The sequence below is a fragment of the Rattus norvegicus genome, chromosome 12, assembly GCF_036323735.1.
Source record: "Rattus norvegicus strain BN/NHsdMcwi chromosome 12, GRCr8, whole genome shotgun sequence".
NCBI lineage: Eukaryota > Metazoa > Chordata > Mammalia > Rodentia > Muridae > Rattus > Rattus norvegicus.
In genome coordinates, this window is record NC_086030.1 from 40,527,126 (window position 1) to 40,534,254 (window position 7,129).

The following is a 7,129-nucleotide window of genomic DNA, read 5'->3' on the forward strand; positions in this document are numbered from 1 at the left end:
ACAGACAGGGCTTTAACGAAGGCAGGCAGGGCCAGCTTCACAGATGTGATGTGGCCTTGGGGTTGGTTCAGTAGGCAAATAGCTCAGGAGTGGCTCCCAACTGAGACTCCCCCCTCTTTTTTTTTAAAGATATATTTATATATGTACACTGTCACTGTCTTCAGACACACCAGAAGAGGGCATAGGATCCCATCACAGATGGTTGTGAGCCACCGTGTGGTTGCTGGGAATTGAACTCAGGACCTCTGGAAGAGCAGTCAGTGCTCTTAACTGCTGAGCCATCTCTCCGCCCCCATTCTAGACTTTTCTGTGTCACATATGCTAATAGTAACCCGTTGTGGGTCCCTTAGCATCAAACATGTCCCAAACATATTGGCGAGGACATGGTTTTCTAGAAATCAACAAAGCTGATGGAGAAGGAGGGTCTTGGTGCCTGTTCAATCTTAATATTATAAACAATATATTATTATAATATAATATTATGATATATAAAAACAATATCTGATGTAATATATAATGCAATATAATTATAAATAACAGTAATTGTTAATAAAAATAATAAATACAATTTAGGGGCCAGTGTGAGGGTTCAGTGGGTAGAGCTATTTGCTACCAACCCCTGACCACCCGAGTTTGATGCTTGGGAACCAACTCCTGAAGTTTGTTTTCTTTTTTCTTTTTTCTTTTTCTTTTTTTCGGAGCTGGGGACCGAACCCAGGACCTTGTGCTCGCTAGGCAAGCACTCTACCACTGAGCTAAATTCCCAACCCTGAAGGTTGTTCTCTAACCTTCACATTGGAGGCATGGTTCCACATGTCCATGCATGTACACAGTAAACACACACATACACACACATACACACACACATACACACATACACTATGGCACACACACACACACACATACACACACATACACTATTGCACACATACACACACACACATACACACACATACACTATGGCACACATACACACACACATACACACACACATACACTATGGCACACATACACACACACATACACCACTATGGCACACATACACACACACATACACACACACATATACTATGGCACACACATACACTATGGGACACATACACACACATACACTATGGCACACACATACACACACATACACACACATACAATATGGCACACACATACACACACATACACACACAATACACTATGGCACACATACACACACAATACACTATGGCACACATACACACACATACACACACATACACTATGGCACACATACACACACATACACTATGGCACACATACACACACACATACACTATGGCACACATACACACACATGCACACACACATACACACATACACTATGGCACATATACACACTCATACACACATATACTATGGCACATATACACACACATACACACACATACACACACATACACTATGGCACACACACACACACGCACATACACACATATACACTATGGCACACATTCACACACATACACACATATACTATGGCACACACATACACACACACATACACACACATATATACTATGGCACACATACACACACATACACACACATATATACTATGGGACACACATACACACACATACACTATGGCACACATACACACACATACACACACACATACACCACTATGGCACACATACACACACACATACACACACATATATACTATGGCACACATACACACACATGCACACACACATACACACATACACTATGGCACACATACACACTCATACACACACATACACTATGGCACACATACACACACATACACACACATACACACACATACACTATGGCACACACACACACACACACGCACATACACACACATATACACTATGGCACACATACACACACATACACACACATATACTATGGCACACACATACACACACACATACACACATACACTATGGCACACATATACACACATACACACACATATATACTATGGCACACACATACACACACATACACTATGGCACACATACACACACATACACACACATACACCACTATGGCACACATACACACACATACACACACATACACTATGGCACACATACACACACATACACACACATATATACTATGGCACACACATACACACACATACACTATGGCACACATACACACACATACACACACATACACCACTATGGCACACATACACACACACATACACACACATATATACTATGGCACACACATACACACACATACACTATGGCACACATACACACACATACACACATACACACATATACTATGGCACACACATACACACACATACACACATACACTATGGCACACATACACACACATACACACACATACACTATGGCACACATATACACACATACACTATGGCACACATACACACACATACACTATGGCACACATACACACACATGCACACACACATACACACATACACTATGACACACATACACACTCATACACACACATACACTATGGCACACATACACACACATACACACACATACACTATGGCACACACACGCACATACACACACATATACAGTATGGCACACATACACACACACATACACACACATATACTATGGCACACACATATACACACACATACACTATGGCACACATACACACACATACACACACATATATACTATGGCACACACATACACACACATACACTATGGCACACATACACACACATACACACACATACACCACTATGGCACACATACACACACACATACACACACATATACTATGGCACACACATACACACACATACACTATGGCACACATACACATACATACACACATACACACACATACACACACATACACTATGGCACACATACACACACATACACACACATACACTATGGCACACACACATACACACACATACACTATGGCACACATACACACACATACACTATGGCACACATACACACACGGACATACACACACATACACTATGGCACACATACACACACATACACACACATACACCACTATGGCACACATACACACACACATACACACATATACTATGGCACACACATACACACACACATACACTATGGCACACACACACATACACACACACACATACACCACTATGGCACACATACACACACACATACACACACACATATACTATGGCACACACATACACACACATACACTATGGCACACATACACACACACACACACACCACACACACACACACACACACACACACACACTATGGCACACATATAACGGTTAGACAAGAGCTGGCAGGAATCAGTTCTCTCTCTCCCCCATGTGGGTGGGGCCCGGGTTTCTAGGTTTCCAGGCTTGGCAGGGTGAGCACTCGAGCACTCTTTTCCTACTGAGCCATCTTGCTCGCCCTAGGTTTCTTTTATTACTTTTACTTATTGAGATTTTTTTTTGAGGGCCACAGCACTGAGATCTTCACAAAAAGCCAGATACAGTGGCTGTGTATCTGGAACCCCGGCCTCCTGTGGGAAGGAGGGAGGCGCAAATAGGAAAGTCACCTAGGGCTGGAGAGATGGCTCAGCCGTTAAAGGCTAGGCTCACAACCAAAAATATAAGGAAAGTCACCTAGCTGTGTTTGGCAGGCCAGCCGGCCTTGAGTGCGTGGCTCAGTGGCAGGAAGAAACCCTGTCTCAGAACCAACTCCTGACCTTCACATGGCGACTGTGGCCTGTGAGCCCTGGGCAGACGCAGTCTCACATTCCCACATTGGTGTCTGAAAACATTTCTTAAAGTCACAGAATCTTCTGATTTACAACCCGGAGAGGCAGAGAGGCAGCGTGGGGGAGAGAAGCAGCTAATTTCCAGAGGAATAAACAGAGGAGCAAACTTCAGCATTTCTGCAGCCAAATAGGACCAGGAATCCTGCCAGAGAGAAAGCTCAGGGTTGGAAGCAAGTGTGCTCCAGCATGGACATTCAGGGCAGGTTGTAGGCCTCAGTGTGGAGCCTGTCCCTCTGGGTAAGGAGAATTCTGGCAGCCCCCAGCCCAGCGAGCTCCTACTTAATTGAAGGTGACTGTGCTGGGGGATGGGGTTGGATAGAGGGCTTTGGGCCTTCCTGTAGAGTCCTGTGTCCTGCACTTGGCCCTGGCTGGGACCCGAGCCAGTTAGTGTTGATTTTTTTAGCAGCTTGGGAATAAATGCAGGAAGCTACTTTCCTGAGGTCTGCCTACGCTGAGGAGTTTAGGTCCTCTCACCACCGCTGTCGCCATCACCACCACCACCACCACCACCACCACCACCACCACCACCACCACCACCACGAACAGTTTGGGGAGTGTGGCTCTGGTGTTGCAGGAAGCTGGAAAGACTGGGGCTGTGTGCTTCCTGACTGGAAAGGAACCAGAACATGAAGGGGCCAAGTTTCTGTGTCTGACCACAGAGGACTCTAGGACACTTTCGGTGGCTCTAGAGGAGCAGGCGGAACCTCTCTGCCCAAAGGAGATAAGTCAGTTTGTTCTCTGTAGAAGCGTTTCCAAGAACTCTCCCCTGTCTCCTAACAGCATCTGCTGACTCTTCTAGGCCTTTCCCTGAGATCCCCTCTGGCTCAGGAGGGAGGGAGCCTGTGACTCTTCTGACTCCATGCAGGAGCCTCATGGTTCCTAGCTAATATAGGTTGACACAGGCCAGTTTCTCTGGTGGTGAGGGTGTCTCATTCTACAGAGCTAACCAGAATAGTCTGACGGACCGAAGAGCTGATGCTTTGGGGACAGGTCCCTGCAGCCGCAGGGCTCTGTAGGCTCCCAGTATTGTATGGTGGCATTGGAAATAATGCACACTCGACCTTTTAATTTTTTTTTTCTTTTTTTCGGAGCTGGGGACCGAACCCAGGGCCTTGCGCTTGCTAGGCAAGCGCTCTACCACTGAGCTAAATCCCCAACCCCTTAAATTTATTTTTATTTATTCATTTATTATATATAAGTACACTGTAGCTGTCTTTAGACACACCAGAAGAGGGCATCGGATCTCTTTACAGATGGTTGTGAGCCACCATGTGGTTGCTGGGAATTGAACTCAGGACCTCTGGAAGAGCAGTCGGGTGCTCTTAACCGCTGAGCCATCTCTCCAGCCCTTAAATTTTTTAAAGATTGTGGACAGTGGTGGCTCACACCTTTAATCCCAGCACTGAGGGGGCAGCAGCAGGCGGATCTCTGAGTTCGAGGCCAGCCCTGGTTTACAAAATGAGTTTCAGGACAGCCAATGTTACACAGAAAACCGTCTTGGTGTTGGAGAGTTGGCTCAGTGGTTAAGAGCACTGACTGCTCTTCTAGAGGTCCTGAGTTCAATTCCCAGCAACCACATGGTGGCTCACAACCATCTGTAATGGGGATCTGATGCTCTTTTCTAGTGTGTCTGAAGACAGCTACAGTATATATATATATACATACATACATACATATACATGTATATACACACATATATATGTATATATACATATATATACATATATATAATTAAAAAAAGAAAACCCTGTCTTGAAAGACTTTAAAAAATTTTTTTTACTTGCTCATTACATAATTAAACTCCATTACCTACAGGAACTAACAAAAAATAAATAAAATAAAAATAAATAAATAAATAATGTTTGTTTATAAAGATTTATTTTTTATGTGTACCTGCTGCCTGCATAGGCCTGAAAAGAGCTTTGAGGATCCTAGGACTGGAGTTGGGTTGGCCGCGAGCCACCATATGGGTGCTAGAAACCCAGGTCCTTTGCAAGATCACCGAGGAGCCTCTCCAGCCCCCACAGTGTGTGTGTGTGTGTGTGTGTGTGTGTGTGTGTGTGTGTGTTTTCATGTAGGCACATGTGTACACGTGTGTACCTGCTTGTGGAGGTCACCCTCAGGTGCCGTTCCCTAGGTACAGGGCAGCTCCTCCCACCTTGAGATATGGTCTCTTGTTGGGACCTGGGGTTCATTAATTAGGTTGGGCAATGACGACTGATTGCTAGAGATCCTGTGTTTACCCTATAGTGCTGGGGTCACAAACACATGCTGTTATGCCTGCCTTTTTACATGGGTGCTAGGAATCAGATCTAGGTCATCACATGCGTGGTAGACACGGCACTCATAAGGCTACCTCCCCTGGAACCCTACTAGCGTCTGGGTTCTTCTCTGTAAATCAGGACACTAACATACAAGAGGCTTAGTGTGCAATCTGCTACTTCTGGGCAAAATGTGGCGGAAGGCATCTCTCTGGAGGGAGATCAGAATGGCTCTCCTACATGACATCTTAGTGGCGAGTGACAGGCCAGTTTTGACCGCGGGACAAGAATTGTACTGCAGTCACGTCATGTCAGGTTGGGATTATTCCACAGCCTCTGTGTGGAGGACACAGAAGGGGGAACTTGCTCTTTTCCAGGCAGAATCGGGTTGGATCTGAAAGAGTCTGGGAGTCGGGGCTCTAGAGCAACTCTTGGACAGAAAACAAAGCCTGCTTTAGTTCATGCTATGAGCTTGGTAGTTGGCCTGGAGTAACAAAAGCTATGTGCCGCAGAGCAACTCTGTGCCAAGTACCAAAAGCCACATTTTTTTCAGATTAATTCCAATTCCAGTGAGAAATGTTTGATCCAAAGCCATTCAGCATTAGGCCCGGAAGACTGTAGTCATCTTGTGTGAGGCGACAGATCGTCTCTCTCTTCAATGCGGCAGGAACGTATGATCCTAAGCCGCTGCTGCAGAAGTCATGTTCCCTTGGCTTCCGGGTTCGTAGCACTGATGTGCTGAAGCCCAGGCTAGAATTTCTGCAAGTATTGACCTAGTAATGTAGCTCTGAGAAATAAAAGTCTGAGGTCTTCGAGCAGTTGAGAGAGAAAAAGAGAGGGGGGGGGGAGGGGGAGGAGTTTCCAGGGCAGCCAGGGCTATGGAGAGAGACCCTGCCTCAAAAAACTAAAAAAAAAAAAATGACAATAAAACTCACATTTGCAATTGCAGCTCTTGGGAAGCTGAGGCAGGAGGACTGCCATGAGCTGAAGGCCAGCCTTTGCTACAGTGAAACCCTGTTAAAAGGGGGTGGTGGTGTTTGGGGTGATGGCTCAGTGGGTATTTGCTGTACAGGCAT